The 17,844-nt window shown below is 37.0% G+C and overlaps 1 long non-coding RNA gene across 1 annotated transcript; it reads right to left on the bottom strand.

The window, feature by feature from the left end:
- Positions 1 to 257: 257 nt before the first annotated feature.
- LOC135155526 (uncharacterized) lies at positions 258 to 4,551 on the bottom strand. Its single transcript, XR_010294675.1, has 5 exons — positions 4,498 to 4,551; positions 2,528 to 2,629; positions 2,000 to 2,119; positions 601 to 1,281; positions 258 to 506 (listed from the first exon to the last, which is right to left on the bottom strand). It is a non-coding gene; the product is annotated as an uncharacterized LOC135155526 (long non-coding RNA).
- Between the last annotated feature and the right edge of the window lie 13,293 nt (positions 4,552 to 17,844).

Genomic DNA, 17,844 nt, shown 5'->3' with positions numbered 1-17,844 from the left:
GTTTCCATAAATCTCGTCTTATTTCTCTTCCACCCCTTTGTTCCTACTTCCCACCATTCGTGCTCTCTTACCCCCCTCTAAATTATCTCTTCATATGTGCCCCTCCATTTCTTTCTCATCTCTTTTCAACCCCCTTCTCATCACTCTTTCTCTCTCTCGATCTCCATCTCATTTGAATTTTGCCAATTCCAAATCCCTTTCATTTTAGCTCTGTACAAATACTATATGAATACAAATGAAAGACATGAAGGCATTTTCTGGTTAGTTGTGAATTTTATTAATAGCCAGAAAAAATATCACATTATCAGAGGATTCAGCCTTACTTTTTTTCTTAAGCGTATGTTAATACTTTGAATCGAACGAAAATGTTTTTTGTATGCAGGGGCAGCGATCCTGGGGGGCACAGTTCCCCCTACTTTTTGAAGCACTGAAAAGTGCCTTTAATTTTATGTAAGAAAAATGCCCCCTCACGAACGTGTACTGTGTCCCTTTCACTTGACGAGGACCTGTTTTAGGTGTTATCAAGTGCTCTTCCTTGTATGCAAATTTTTACCAAAAAAATGCCCCCCGAACGTGTTCTGTGCCCTTTCATCTGAGGGCCCGTTTTAAGTGTTAAAAAGTGCCCCCTCGCCTTCTTGTAAGTGCCCTTTCTCGAATAACTGCCCCCTTTTACCCAAGAAAAGTGCTCCTAAAGAATTTGTTCTGTGCCCCTTTCACCTGAGAAGGACCCGTTTTATGGTCACCATGACGAGTGCCCTTTGAAACAAGAAAACAATAAGGAAATCCTTTGTGCATTAAGTTTAATAATTCATGTGAGTGGGGGTAGATAAGCAGTTTCGTACACTACAGATGGAGGAGGGGGGGGGGGGCTTGAAGGACTCTTGCCCCCCCCCCCCCCAAAAAAAAGGGTGAAATATATCATTCTGAATATTTTGTCGAAATCTATCACAAAATTTGATTTTCTTTTTAAAAACGTCAAAATTGTGCTCTCTCGCAACTTCTTAAAAATTTCACATAATACAGCATTTTCCCTGTGCCCCCCCCCCACACTTTCAACTTCACTTCGCCGCTTCTGTTTGTATGTTTATAGCTTCTCCTTTTGCAACCAGTTTCAATGAAAATCGACAGGAAATTTCATACTTCATGAATTTGGGGTTGTGATTATAATAAAAAAAAAAAAAATTGGAATTGAAAAAAAACACCTTTTCCATCTTTATCAAGTGCTTCCTAAGCTAAGTCACTCTTCAATTCGTTGGATTTCTTACATCTGTTACACCAGTCCTGCAGATTGAAAAAATAGAGAAAGAAAATCAATGAATTTAAATTAAAATTGTCATGATTTGTAAAACATAAATGGGTCCCTCCATTTCCATCTAAATTTAATTTCTATTGAAAAATAGTATATATATTTAAAACCTACAATGTGTTGCCCAAATCGTCTAAGTGTTTTTTTTTTTTCACTACATATGTATAATTAATTTTGTTTGCAACGGATACAAATATTTATGTTTTATATATGGTATACAATTTGTTTTTGTTTGATGGAAGTGAAATAAATGAATTTGAATTTGAATTTGAATAAATGTTTTAAGAAAAGTAAGACTATACATACCGGTATATAAATTTCTTCATCACATAACATAGGAAATCTTACTTCTACTAATTATAAACTTGTACTTCTACAAAGCATATCACTTAAACCTGTTCTTTGCAGTTTGCATACCACTCTCCATTATAACTACATGTACTCTATTAAAAAAATGTCAGAGATTTCCCATAAATATGAATATATGAATTAACATATATAAATTATATATAATAGTCAGAATTAAAGATGATATGTTTTGTTGCACAGAATATTTTGATCTGCGAATAAAAACAACACCTAACTATAAACTAAAAACAGAATTGAAATGTTTTTTTCAAAGGCAGGTCTATTTGTTGCCTAAAAATATTGTGAAAACCCCCCATTATTAAAAATAATTACTTATTAACTCACTCATATAACTGCTGCAGGTTGTATTTCTCTTTGTGGTCCTATCACTGTTCTATTAGGCCTACTTCACCAATTGTTTATCATCATCAATCACCTCCATGGAAATTGTAGAGCTGCATCATCCTATTGGACAAAATGTAAAATAATAAGATTTAAAAAAAATTGTAAATCTACAAATATGAAATATGAATATCACACTAAAGAATGAATAAAATGAATTTTATAAAATATAAAACATGAAAAATAAATATTGCTTTGTTTATAAACAAATATGAAATAAAAAGGCCATTTAAATAATAGTAGATCAAGGACATGACCTTATTTTATAAATTTGCCCAAGGTCCATAACTTTTGGCATTGGTTCTATTTTAGACTCGAGAGCCTGTATATATAAGAAGTGTATATTCAGTAATAGATCCTACCTCTTAGCAGTGGCTCAGGTTATTTTTATTTAATGTAAACAAGGTTAACATTAATTTCAATGCATGTAATGTATCTGTAATTTTTTATGGGTTAGTTTAAGTTTTATACCTGGATGAGAATCTGCAAAATGATACATGCACTTATGATCATCATGTTTAACCATAGGTACCTGGTAGACCTCTACTGTTTTTCTTGTTCTTCAAACTCAACCTGTTTGTGAAAGAAAAAGAGAGAACAATAAGTGTCAAGTGATCTCTTTCATGGCCGTATGTATGTACACTGTTAAAAAAAAACTGATTTTACAGAAAAAAAACAAGATTTTGCAGAAAGCAATAACAGAATCATTCTGTAAATTCATAAAACAGGAAGTTTTCTACAGAACAGGTCTGTTTTAAAAGGGGAAAATGGTGTTTTATTCAAGGAAATTTGTAAGGTTCCATACACCAAATACGAATTTCCTGTAATTTTACATGATATAATGTAAGATTATGCAATCTGGTAAAATTACAGGTGTTCTCGCTCGAGACTCTGCTGCAGGAACTTCTTTTAGTTTAAGAATACATTTTCTAACAGTGTAGGGGGAGGGGTTTGGGTGGAAGCTGAAATGTGAAAACCTTCATAAAAAAAAGAATTGCATGAAATCCTTCAATTTTACTTTAGAAAATGCAAAAAACAGCCCTAGGCAATATTGGTAGCTTCGGGCCCTCACTTTCTGAATTTCAGGTTTCACTAATTTTTTTTCACATGTCTGCCCCCCCCCCAAAAAAAAAAAAAATGTGCATCCTTTTATTCCGAATCTTAATTCATTTGATTTTAACAACATAATTTCATAATCTCATGCACTAGGTCTAGATCTATTTGTAAGAAAGTATACTATTACTATCTATAGATCTAGTCCAACCAGAATCAGTGCTGCGTGACAGCATTCATGTACATAACTAAGGTCTAGATCTAGAATGTAAAGCTAACCCTTCGGTGACTTTACCTAGATGTATATCGTTTTAGAAATTTTTGATGTCTGACTTTTATTCCTGGCTAAACCTTCATTGCCATTAATGACCGAGAGTAGATCTATCATCTCTAGATCTAGTCCTTGGTCCACCGACAGTCATACTGTACATGTAAATGTAGTCGTTTAGGCCCAGACTTGCCCCGCCTCCCCCGGGGACCTCGACACGACGTACGTGTTCGGGCTGCCGCAGTAAGGCCCAGACCTACATCTAGGCCTAAAATTATAGACCTAGTCTCCTAAGCACTGGGGGTACGTGTCGAGGGTTGGGAAAGTATAAGTTAGATGACTAGATTTGAATTAGGTAGGCCCAGATCTACGTACCGTACAAGCATCGATGGATAAAAGTAAAGTAACATAAACTGATAAAGTAAAATTAAGAAGCAAGACTAGGCTCTGTTGTTAAGTGTTAACCATGTTAGAAATTAGATCTTGATCTATTGATAATAAGAGTAAGACAAACATGCAGAGCAGCATGTTATTTCTAATACCGAGTCTAACTATATAAATAACAATAAGAATTAAAATGGGTGGGGGCTAAATGCAGAAGAAGCCTGAAGTTATGCAAAATAAATTTGATATCTGAAACTGACGAGAATCTAGTGAGGATTGACACCATGATGACAGGCATATCTTCTTCCACACTCCGCTTCACAGTATTCCTGACTGAGTCTCGATCTACTGAAGATAGATGCAGATCTCCCTCTACTACCTCTAGATCTAACGTTATACCGTGTACAAAAAGAAGCTTCATTCTTCTTGTTTTAATCAATCGTGGGTTCCCGGCCCGATTTTCTCTCGATGCCCAGCCGGCTAGGAGCCCGTACAAAATACATGTGGTTGACACAGCGGCATAACCACTGAAAAGCAACACACAGGCTGCACTGTGCCGGGCGACGATGACAATCTAACTTCAATTTTGAAGACCAAATTCTGCTTTTCTTTAACAGAAGAATGATAGCAAACTCTCTAATTAGTTAAAGAAATAACCTAAGATCACAAAATACAGTGTGAAATGTGTAAATAGTCCACTGAATTAATGTGGTTATATCAATTTATACGTACTCACCGGAGTGTTCGTAGGTCATTTTTGTGTGGAAAGAAAAGTTTCATAATGAATAAATTAGATGACGTAATGAGGTCAAATGAATAATTAATTCTGTAACACGATACCACTAGTATCGATGACAAAGAATCGGGGATATCGCATATCAATGACGCTCTTAGCCAATGAAAAGGCCGGATTATGAATATCTTCATGCTCATGAATGTCAATGAGGGCTTATTTTTGTCTTCAAATGATCGCGGTAGGCGGAGCCTAATCTCATTTGTTTTGTGCTGAACGCGCACGCAGCTTTCGGTCTAGTAATATATTATAAGGTCTTTGGGTCCGAGTATCTGCCTGATGTCGACTCTTTGCTGGCTGAGCCAAATCTCAAGGCCCGTATTTAGAGTCACATAGCTTTTTGCATCATTATTATTACTACTACTACTATTATTTCTATTATCATTATTATCATAATCATCGATGTTATCATTAATTCTACCACTATACCGGGTTTTTTTTTTCTAATGAGACCCGAGCCCTATAATGGATTGATTTAACTTGCGTGCAATTACACGAATGTAAGCTAAGAATTACCAAAATATGTGGACCTCTTAAGTGTTAAAAAATAGATTTAGTGATTTTGTTTCAAGCATGATAATTGTTTTGAGGGAATATCACATAATTTACCTCCCTATAATTCTCTCTTTTCTCCCTATTTCTCCACCTACTATGATCCCCGTTATGATAATTTTGTGTTCATTCATTAATAGAGAGTATACTGAAAGAAAGAATAGAAAAACACAATTACAATTATTATTATTTGCAGCTCATCAGTACGATGCAGCATTAACTTAAGCTTACGTTTGAAACAATAATTGAGTGAATAATTCGTCGAATTAGGCAGTCTTTAAATCAGTTTTCTGAGTAACTTACGTGATGACAGTGATGGTTATTATGATCGTGATGACAGTGATGGGTATTATGATCGTGATGATGATATCGAAAAGAAAGGTAATGACGGTGATCATGATGGTGATGATTGTGATTGTAATCCTAACGATGATGGCAATGACAAGAATGGTGATGATGATAATTATAATGTTGAGATTATGATGATGGTAATAATGATCTTAATAATTGATCATTAGAATTATGAAATAATCCCGAGAATAGCAATAATAGTGATGATCATGGGCGGCGGATCAGAAGATAATATTTTGCGATGGGGGACAAATATTGATGCACCCTATGAACATAGGATATATCCCCTGCTTCGGCCCCCTCGGTGATGATTAATTAATGTTTTATGATGTTGACGGTGATAATGATAGTGATGAATGTGCCGAGAATAATTATGATAATAATCCTAAAAGTTTGATGATTACAATAATTATATGTCAATGATGATTATGGCGATGGTGATGACATGGCAGTGGGAAAGGGGCATGTATGCATTTTTTTTTTTTTTTTAAGATTCCATTTGAAAATTAAAGGTAAGTCCTATACTGAACAGTTTCACCGCGTGTTTCTCACCAAGGCGAACTTCTACTTCAAGCTATCGGTAATTACAGAGCTGCAACTCTCCAGTTGGTTCGGGATTCCACCCATGAACCTCAAACAGTGAACGAATGAACAATAACCAGGTAACATAATGGCATACGATGTCAATGGACACAATTTTCTCCTTATGTCTATTTATCGTAAGGTTTCCATTACAGTGAGGCAAACATTATTTTGATTACATGGTGACTTCTTAAAAGTTGCCTAAGACTAAGTGTGGGATTTTTAAGGGGAAGGAAACACGCTGCATGGATTTTCTCCAAGAAACATGATTTTTGAATCTTGTAAGAATGATGGTTTTTGGTAGGACTACATTTTTCAAAATTTTAAAGAAAAATTGAATTTTAGGCTTGAAAGAAGGTTAAAAAGAAGAAGATTTGTCTTCACAATTAGGTAATTGGCTGATCTACTTTTCCACACCTGTCCTTCCGAGCTAGCATGTACACCCTTTACATGATGTCCTGATCCTTACTCTTAACCTAACAATAGATATCGATTGACCTATATATCTTTATAAACCACATCCGGTATAACGTATGCATCCACACATTTGCTAAGAATTTGATGTCCGACTTTGTACTCGAACCACCCCCCCCCCCCCCCCCATAAACAGAAAATTCCGCGATTTACCCCCAAGTTTAATCCTGGCCAGGCATTACTTTTTAGTACCAGAAAGTACTAATTAGTTCAAATGCCCGTAAAAGAATAACAATAAAATAAGCAGAGAACGAAATAAACGAAAATCCCTACTCCACAACCTGAGCCTATATAGAAATAGAAAGGCTCTGCCAAAGATCAGGCAAAAGCAGAACTTGTTCTTGTACTTTGTAGTTGTACAAGTGACTAGACCCTTTCACTCCAGTCGAGACGACGGTGGATCTACCGGTACCGGTAGGCGGTACATTACAGTCAACGGGCTCAACGCGTGTGCAGCCGTCCGGACTTGGAAGTTGTGTTAAACAATTCCACGGCACGCACAAAATTTACAATTTGAAGCCAGCCCTAGGAGAAATATACCAAAATCGCAAACAAATACATATTTCTAATACCGATATAAATAAAACTTCAATGCATGACCGATTGCGGCCCTTTATGTGATAGTCGCTTCTCTCCAAGACAGTAGTTGGATCTAATTTAGACACGAGTCTTAATATGGTATCTGCAAAATGCAAATAAAAAATCAATGCAGTCGAGCCATAATTTGAAAATTACGAGGAAATTAATTACGAGCAATTAAGTCAAATATATTAGCGTTCAGAAAATTGTTAATACCTTCAGAGCCCGGGGGGGGGGTGTTCTCACGAAATAAGGCATACGGGGATGTGCCGCTGGAATGGGTCGCTCTTTTTTTGTTGAAGAAATCCCTAAACGTGGGGTTTGGTTTTATGCTGAAAATTCCCTAAACATGGCCCTAATTTTTAGATACTGGCCTTAAACATGGGTCCATATTCTCCATTTTTTTTTTTTGGGGGGGAGGGGTTCAAATTTTAATAAATCCCTAATAATGGGTACCTTTTAGCCGAAATGACCCTGAGTGGGTATTGGTTTTGAACCTTCAGCCGCACACCCCCGTCCCCCGATGTAGAGGCAGAGGAAACGTTGAAACGAATAGAAAGGAAGAGAGTAGTTGGAGCCGAGGTTGGGCACAACGAATGGTGAAAATAAAATACAATAGAATATAATAAAAGCCATTTTGTCAGGATTAAAACATGTTCTACGCAACCTTATAATAATAATAAATGTGGACAGTGCATGGGGCCTCAGATCAGCTTGCATAATAGGTTATACCCCCTGGTTATTTTTCCCGTATTTTATATCCCGCCCGGGGAAGGGGGTCTGATCAGGCCAATATAAATTGTTATTACCCAACTGTTGGACCAGCTAGATTTGCACCACGGGGGGGGGGGGGGGGCTTTAATTAACCAATTTGTCTATACTATAATTTTTTATTATTTATGTTTTATTAATAAATCATCACATACCAATCCTTTACATCAAAGTGTTCACAATAAATTTAATGATAAATCATAATTACGAAAGATTGAAGTGATCAGGAAAATAAAGAGGGGAAAAAAGAGATAGAAGGCAGAGTACATACATATCATTTCATTTAAATAAAATTATACTATTACTGTAGTCACTTGCATCGCATGTAGGCCTTTTTTTTATTATAACGTGATTTTTTTTATAACATTTTGAATAAATAATCTTGAACTTGCTTTTGATACAGTGACCTAAATGTTTTAATAATTGGTTATTTGGCCAACCTCTCCTTCCGCCCCCCCCCCCCCCCGTTCTGTTTATGTTTCTTTCATTTTTTTTTTAATATTCTTTAACAGATCCTTACCTTTCTCTTGCTCTTCCTCCCCTCCATCTCCGACTTCTTCTCTGAGTAATCACTTTCTTCATTTCCGCTGACAATGGGGAAGGGGTGCAGCTCCTTTGTCTCCTTACAAGAGGAGTTGCACCCTGATAGGGCAAAATGTTTTCCTTTTAAGGGAGACCATCCTGATGTGCAAGTTTAATGAAGTGCATACTTTCAAAGTAATGACATTTCAGAAACTTTTTAAATTTTGCTGAGATTTGATATAAACGAGACGACACTCAAAACTTCTTTTTTTTAAATCTTGTACCATTATTTGAGAACTCGGATGGCGTATTATCAATAAATCATGTCATCGACCTTGGCACTCTTCATCAATACAGCAAATCAGATGATCGATTGATACACGCTTGTAAAAAGTAAAACCCATACATTAATTATTTAATTGATTTATCCTTTTTTTCTCATAACTGTCTTGAAGATAAAATAGGCGAAATGTTTTTTTATCATGAAGACCATTCAGGGTTAATTCACATTCAAACCGCTACGTTTGAGATCTGAGTATAACTTCAATTGAAACGGATTCTTCCTATTGTTGGCTGCTTTGTGATTTTCACACCTTCGTCCATTGTTCTCAAAACGTGCTAGACGGCGTAATTGACGAATATTGATCCCAGTCAGGTTCAACAGGTCGTAGTAGCTATATAGGGTCATTAACTTCAACCATACACCAACGCTTCTATAACACAGTACGTGCAGGCACATTATGGCCCACTCTAGACCGTTGCATGAAATCCCCCGAAATCACTCATTATGCAGTGACTATATTTCTTAGTTCTAAAGGATCAAGGTATATGAAATATATTTTAATTCCTTTATTAGCACCTCAAAACAATTTTGAAACATGTCCTGATCATTCGTTCATTAATCTGAGATGTTTGTGACTTCTCTTTTATTTTATTTCCTTTTCGCCGTTGACGGAATATGATTGCTTCTTCTATATTTCTTAGAGAATTTATAACGAAAGGTATATACAATATATTTTAACTCTTAAGCACCTCTCGGCTAAAATAAAAGAGAAGTCACAAACATCTCAGATTAAGGAACGAATGATCAGGACATGTTTCAAAATTGATTTGAGGTGCAAGGAGTTAAAATATATTTTATATACCTTTTGTTATATAAACTCTCTAAGAAATATAAAGAAACATTCCGACAACGGCAAAAGGAAATAAAATAGAAGTCACAAACATCTCAGATTAAGGAACGAATGATCAGGACATGTTTCAAAATTGATTTGTGGTGCAAGGAGTTAAAATATATTTTATATACCTTTCTTTATGAGCCCTCTATTGGGGTGTTGCAAGAAACTTGCGATCAATTGCAAGTCTATTCTTGGTCCCTAAATCAATCATAAGTCTTGTAATTAATTGCAAATTAGTGATTGATTGTTAATCTGCTCCTTGAAACAAGAAGTTTAATCTGATTTGCTACAGCTAACGTTGTAAAAATCAGTTGTGAATTGCAACAGAATATTTGCAATTGAATTGCAAATATTTTCTTGCAACACCCCCTAAGAAATATATATATAAATATGAAACATTATTCCGAAAACGGCAAAAGGAAATTAAGTAGAAGTCACAAACATCTCAGATTAATGAACGAATGATCAGGACATGTTTCAAAATTGTTTTGAGATGCTAAGGAGTTAAAATATATTTTATATACCTTTCGATGTGAACTCTCTAAGAAAGATAAATGAAGCACTATTCCGAGAACGGCAAATAAGAAACAAAATAAAAGAGAATTCACAAACATCTCAGATTAATGAACGAATGACCAGGATATGTTTCAAAATTGTTTTGAGGTGCTAAGGAGTTAAAATGTATTTTATATACCTTTTGTTATAAACTCTCTAAGAAATATAAAGAAACATTCCGACAACGGCAAAAGGAAATAAAATAGAAGTCACAAACATCTCAGATTTAATGAACGAATGATCAGGACATGTTTCAAAATTGTTTTGAGATGATATAAGGAGTTAACATATATTTTATATACCTTTTGTTATGAACTCTAAGAAATATAAAAGAAACATTATTCTGACAATGGCGAAAAGGAAATGAAATAAAAGAGAAGTCACCATGATGTTCCCCCTCTTTTTGTGTTTAAATATCACGCATTGAGCTAATAATGCCCGAGCACAATTATAAAAAAATCCTGTTCGTGTTACCATGATATGACCGGGAATTTTTTTGCTCTTGCCCCCCCCCCCCCCCCCCCCCCCCCGGCCACCGACCATGGCTGTACGCTGATACGCCCCTGATGGGTAGATCTAGACTATCAGAAATAAAACTATTAGAATTTAACCAATTATTTTTTTTTTCAATACAAGTGGCCTAACGTTTGAGCGAAATTGACATTTTTCCCCAAAAAAATAAATCATAGAGGTTTAGGAAAGGAAAATGCTTTATTTTGTAGCTTACATCTTGCCTTTCACACTTTGAGCTCTTCTTCGAAATTTCAGAGCATCTATGTCATTTGCGGGTAGTATTTACTTCTCCCTTGCTGCATAGCATACTTGTCTTCTACTCCGGGCTTCTACTCTGTTTTTAGTGCTGCTGAATATTTTTCTATCAAATCTGATTATACTAAAGTAGGCATTTGTTATCATTTTTCATAATACAATTAAGCATCCGCGCTTAGTACTACACCATCAAAGGGATCTTGAATACTTGACAGAAACAGGGGCGGGATCCAGCTCCCGCAAATAAGGGGGGGGGGGGGTTTTAACCAGTTCCCTGAACTGCAGGTAAAAGCTGATTTTTTGTGGTTTCTTTAAACAGTTGAAGATGTAGCCGTGATAGTTACTTTAATTGCTTTACTCTTACATGTAACAAGTTCATGGTTGATACTCACAACACAGGGGTACAACACGCGCGTATTATCTTGTATCCACTGGCGGATCCAGGGGAGGGGGGCACAGACGGCCCTTGCCCCCCCCCCCCCACTTTCGAGAAGCACCATGAATATTTGTAAATGTAAAAATGCTGTGAAAACAAAAGTGTGGCCTCTTTTGAAAGTGAAGACATTTATTTTATTTTCTAAAAATTTATTTCTGCTTGTCAACAACTTTCTTTAATAGACGAAATGTCTTTATTTAAGTTGAAAATTTTTTTTTTCCTGTCATTTTTTTCCTCGGGGGAAATGTGCCCCCCCCCCTGAAATATCAGGGCGGTATTCTGAACATTGTCTTTTCTCCATATTTTATCTTTTCTCAGAGATATGACAAAATCGGTATTCTGGTGGATGTCAAAACTTTTGTCACAAAAATTGTCATAAATTTTGTCTCTTCTCTTTAGCGCACACCAAAAATACGCGGCTTTAAATACGCGTAATCCTTTTATACAAGCAAAAGATATGACAAAAGTTATGACAGGGGGGTAGCAGTCATAAATTTTGTCATATCTTTTAGTACCAAATATCTCGATACCCTGTCGACTGAATGTCAAGCATATAATGATATTATTTAGATTAGATTGTGGTATTAGTTTCACTCGTCACCCATGACAATTTTCAAAATTATTTTTTCATGCTACAATTAGTTAGGCCCCACATATCTATTCCTCCTTTTTTTCTCTGTTTTCCTTCTTTTTCTACTTCTCCTCTAAAATCCTTCACAGCTCCCTGTCTCTCTTTGTAATTAAGCGCATTAATAATCACGTAGTTGCGCGATACCAACAACTGTATTGGGGATACGCCCAACCTGTCACGGGGCCTTCATATTGGCTAGAAGGGCTCCCACTGAGAACTAACGATGATTTTGATTGGACTGCTTCCGAAAAGATGGGCGGGATCTTTGACAGATATGACAGGGAAAAGACAATGTTCAGAATACCGATTTGTGACAATCATAGCGGTGTCACATCTCGGAGAGAAATGACAAAATTTATGACAAAAGTTATGCCAGTGTTCCAGAATACCACCCCTGTGGAACAAGATAAGAAAATTGAGAATTCTTAAACAGTGACACTAGTTAAAACGAATATATTAATGAATCATGGGGAAAACAACTGAACTCCAAATCAGAACGGATCGAGCTTCATGATGGCGCGAGACGAGTGTTCTGCCATCTCCGAGGTCTGGCCATACCAAGTCACCTCCTCCGAGACGGCTTGAGTTTGTTGACTTGTCAACTAGCGCACCGTTAATCAACCCAAATCGACACCCTTGGATTTCCTGGATTTCGATCTCCGTGAGGGTAGTAAATTTCAAGATATTTACACGAGGTTTTAGTAAAACATCGGCGCGCCGATTCATCTTATTATGACAATCTTCCTGTTTATTGCGCTATTATCGCGTTCATTATCGCGATAATAATGCGACGTACGTCTACGAGGTACTTTTTTTTTGTTTTTGTTTGATATCCTTCCGCGCTGGCAATAACGCGCGTGAACGTTAATGAAAAAATAAACGCAGTACGGGCCGGTGCGGCGTTACGTCCGTTAATGGTGTCAACTTTATTTTGAGCGATACTGTAGATCTGATTAGAGCGGATTCTACTGCCTTGTTGGTAGTGGCAGATACAAATTTTGACCAGCGTGAGTGTTGTGATATTGCCACTGAATGGGTTAACGGAATCGTTAATTTTTTATTTACACAAAGTCTATGGGGAAACAGAATTTCTGTTTTCTGACATGCTGAAACGGAATTTAAGATTTTCTGATACGGAAAAGGCAATTTTTGAAATGGAAAATCACTGTCCCTACTTGTCTATATGCACTTTTTTGCAATACATTATCACTCTCGGGGGCATTGGAACCTCTACAACATTGACAAATCTGCCAGAGTAGTCGAACATTCAAGCACCATTGTACAAAAATCAGTTATTTAATCAAAACTTTTACCTTAGATATAATTTGTGATATACATGTATAAACTGCACCATACAATAATTAATTTCACTCAAAAAAGTTTGGAATTAATATTGAAAATAATAAAATCACTAGACAATTCAATCAGCCGAAAAGCCTTGTCGTCATCATTGTGTTCATTTGTGTTACCGCCAACTTTTTCTAAAAATGCACTATATGCACGCGCTATTGATATTTTTACCTCACAATGGTAAGAGAAGTGTTACTCTGACAAAAACCTCTAAAGACAAGACCAGGGCTTCGTAAGTATGAAAGAACGGCACTGATCGGTTCCTGGTCAGAATTCTCAACCAAATGCGTGTGTGACATTGATATTGATTGGTCAGTTCATTTAGCGATTGATCACTAATCTTTGCGTTACGGAGCCCAAGTTGGGGCTTTGCTGAGCTGAGAGTGAACTTATATACTATAGGCTTTTCAGTTTCATATCTTCATGATCTTCTGGCACTAATCCAGTTTTGCACCAGCCGATCTGGCGATGCTAGGAAACTAAATTCATCTCAAAATTTGTCAGGATTTTTTGCCGAATATCTATCTAATCGATCCTTGACCTGAATTTCAGCTACATCAGGCATAGGTTGTATATCGGCTTCGATCTCAATGTCATTACAAATTCTCAGTCAGACATCGAGTCAGACATCGAGGCACTTGGCCATCGCCGTAATTTTTATATTGACGAAAAGTAAAAAGTTACCAAAATCTTGCGAACGCGCGGGGGAGCTGCCACAGCCAAATATTTTGGTCGGTGACTTTCAGTCCATATCGAAACTATGGCGATGGCCAAGCGCTGCGATGCCTGACTGAGTATTTGAACTATCACATCGAGATCGAAGGTGAAATACAGCCGTACAGAATGCCCGATGTCGATGTGGCTGATATCATTTAGGGATCCAAAAGATATATATGGCAAAAAAATTTGACAATATTTGAGGTGAAATTGGTTTTCTATCATCGCCAGATCAGCCGGTGCATTCTCATTACATTGTTCTTCGCCAACGTTACGGAAGCACAAGTCAGTAACGTTTGCGAAGAACAATGAGAAACAAGATAGTGGCGTAAAAGCCGTAATAAAATACATCGGGCAAGTCTCACCCGTCTTTTCAAATATTTTTCTCATTTTTTTGATGAATTCTTGTTCAAAAATGAAATTGATTGCATAGAAATGTCGGAAATGAAGTTGTAACATTATTCCATTTACATAATTTCGGGCTAAATTTGTTAGATCTTTAGACTAGCCTGGAAAATAGAAATCTCGGGGCCGGGCCGGGCCGGGGGCGAAAGTTTCAGGCATTTTGGTGGTACACGCAGATGAATGGGATGGAATCCCTGGCTCTGTGGAGCGTAAGCATATATTAGTACATGATTTTTACTCTCTAGGACTAGCCTCCTGGCTACTCAGCCTGTTACTATACAACAAGGCAAACATTGCAAAGGATGAGAGCCGAAGTGGGCCTTGGGCTTGGGATAAAAGTACAATCACAATTACCATGACACATTACTATTACCTGTGCATGCAATTCTTACGCACATATATCCTACGGGGGTTATCACGATTCTATGATACAATCGTTCGATTTGCACAAGAAATTAGTCCTGTCTAGCATGCACATTGGTTGGGCAAGGCCAAGGTTAGTCCTCAATAGTTTAGAGTTCTCCAACGTAATAAAACTACTTTTTTCTCACCTGTAACACATCCATTAACAGCTGTTGGTTTGTGCGCAGTAACAACGTAGTTGTACGCCATTTTTCTGAATGTTTCAGATCAACTGAGGTAGAAATAATGTAATTTTCCTCTTCAAACAAGACCCCAAAATCTTTCGTCGCGGGAGTCAGAACAACAGCGCGCTACCCTAAATTCGTGGCGCGCGTTTCCAAAAAATGACAGGGACTTCAGTTTGCGGGACTGTACTAAACCCAGGCATTGCCATTGGAGGAAAAACGTGCACATAACATTTACCCTTGTTACACAACATGCACACGCGCACCTGGGGAATCCCCCCCCCCCCCCCCCCCCAGGAAATAGGCCCCTACTTGAAAAGTTTGATATTTCTTCAAATCATTAGTTTCGTCAATTATACATTATAAAAAAGAAAATGAACAAAACAGGAAAATGGTCGATAACCATCCTACACTACCTATTTTTTCTATCTATCTATGATCTAGCTAGGAGAAGGTGAAGAAGTAAGAAAGCCTTAAAGAAGAAGCCTTATAAAGAAGAAGAAGGTGAAGGAGAAGAAGAGGAAGAAGAAGAAATAGAAGGAAGTGAGGGAGGGAAGCAAGAAGGAAAGAAGATAGAAATATAAAGAAAAAAAATAAAAATAAGAAAGAAAGAATTAAGAAAGAAGATGAAAAAAGAAGACGGAAAAGGAAGGAGTAGGAAGAGGAAGTAAAATAATGATCTAATCATTTGATACCCTATTTGAATAAAAATGTGTTTCTTTTTATTTTTATTTAAGGTGCTTTTTTTGGGGGGCAGCATTTCAACTTAAGCATGTGGATCTCAGCAATGTGTTCATAGGAGTCGGGAGAATAGAGGGTGAGATAGGACTAAGTGGGAGCAGTAGGTTGATGGAATAAGGGTCATTTAGCCCCCCCCCCCTTCCTTTCTTCCGCTCTCTCCTCCTGTTGAGAGACTGATTGCTATTGTTACGTACGCGTGAAGTCCAGAGCAGAATGTTGATTTAATGATAATTAAATTCTGAATGGGGCATCAGCTTTTCCTATCAATCACTTAATCAACAATTTATCAGTAAATCAACTCATTCAATGTGCAATGTCGTCAATCAATCATTCAGTTTTTTTCAATAAATTATTTCATAGATCATTATAATCAGTAAATTTTTTGGTAATCATTCAATGAAAAAAAAACTGACCATCAGCGACCGGTCACTTGGCAGTTAGGTTTTTAATAGCTAGGCTAAAATCCAGAAAGTGAGACAGAGAGAGAGAGGGGGGGAGGGAGCCTGGGAAATGGAGGTGGAGGGGGGTGGTACATAATTATGACTTTTAATTTGTAAAAGGACAAAAAGAAGAGGAATGCCCTTTTAACCAAGACACCATATCTCGCCCACTTGCTTGTAACAGGTACCATCACATTACTCTGACTCTCACGAACACACTGCTGAGGTCCACAAGATGAATATGCTACACTAAAATTAAGTTCCTGTTCACTCATGCATTAAATTTCAATGTAGTAACTCGTGAAATTTGCCTAAGAAACCAAAACTTATCTCACTCATTAATTTGGCATAACACCTTTAGCTTTGCAAGTTTCAAAGGACTAACCACTCAAAAAACCTGTAAGGCTAATTCCTGCCCAGCCTATCCGAGCTTAGTCTCACAGGAGGAGAGAAGTGGGAGGGGGGTAGAGATGGGAGGGGTTGCCAAATGTTTTGTTGACCTTTATCCCATCCACGTACTTCACCTACTTAAGTCCTATCTTACCCCCTATTCTCCTGACTCTCATGAACACAGTGCTGAGATCCACATGATAAAGTCAAAATGCTGCAGTAAAAATTGAAATTCATGATCACTCATGCATTAAATTTCAATTCAATAACGCATGAAATTTTCTAAAACAGCAAACTGATCACAACTGATCATTAATTCTTCACAAAACCCTCAACTTTGCAAGTACCAAACAAAATAACCTGAAAGAAATTGTAAGGCTAATTCCAGCCCAGCCTAATTTTCATACCCTTTGTTTCAGTGGGCAGTGCTCGCTCAAGCATGACTAGTTTTCCAACTTTTTGGTGTCATTTGAAAGTTGACTTTATTGGCTTTCCATATATAAAAGTCTTTTTCCCTAAAGTGATATATTTTTTATTTAGCAGCCATTTCAAAAGTGTATAGTTTTTTTGGGGACGCACTGTATATAGCTTACAACTTATTACTCCTCCATCTCAGTTTTAACTATTTCTGATAAAATGCCCAATGGAACTAACAGCAACTGTTAAAACACACCAGGGGGCAGTTTCATAAAGCTGTTTGTAAGTTAAGAGCAACTTTATAAACGACCAGTGAACCTTTCTTATGTGCTAAATCATCACCAATGAACAATTTAGTGTATACCATTTACCACAAGAAAGGATTACCAGTCGTTCTTTAAATCGCTCTTAACATACAAACAGCTTCATGAAAAACCCACCGGCACCAATATTGGGTTAATACAATCCAGATTTTTGTGTGATCCACGGGCATAAATTCAAGCAGCAGGGGTGGGGGGAGTGAACAATTGTGCTATCTCTCTCCCACTTGAATAGTATTACATCATGTAGTTATGCATGTGGAGTGATCAGTGACCATAAGGGTGAATTTTCAGGGTAAGAGAAGAGGGATGTCCACCCCCCTTAGAAGTTATTCTTTTTTCACTTTGTGTTTAATGGGCAATTTGGTGCAAATGACTACCTGCTTATTTACCATAGAAATGTCCTGATATAATACATGCCATGCCTTTTAAAGGGAAATCACCCTGACAAAAAAGTTTATTGTAAAAACGGCAGAAGATGAAGGTTTGAGTAAAATCCATCAAAAATGTAAAAAGTTATCACA

This window comes from Lytechinus pictus, chromosome 9 (assembly GCF_037042905.1).
Source record: "Lytechinus pictus isolate F3 Inbred chromosome 9, Lp3.0, whole genome shotgun sequence".
Taxonomy (NCBI): domain Eukaryota; kingdom Metazoa; phylum Echinodermata; class Echinoidea; order Temnopleuroida; family Toxopneustidae; genus Lytechinus; species Lytechinus pictus.
This window is presented reverse-complemented; position numbering and strand designations above follow the sequence as displayed.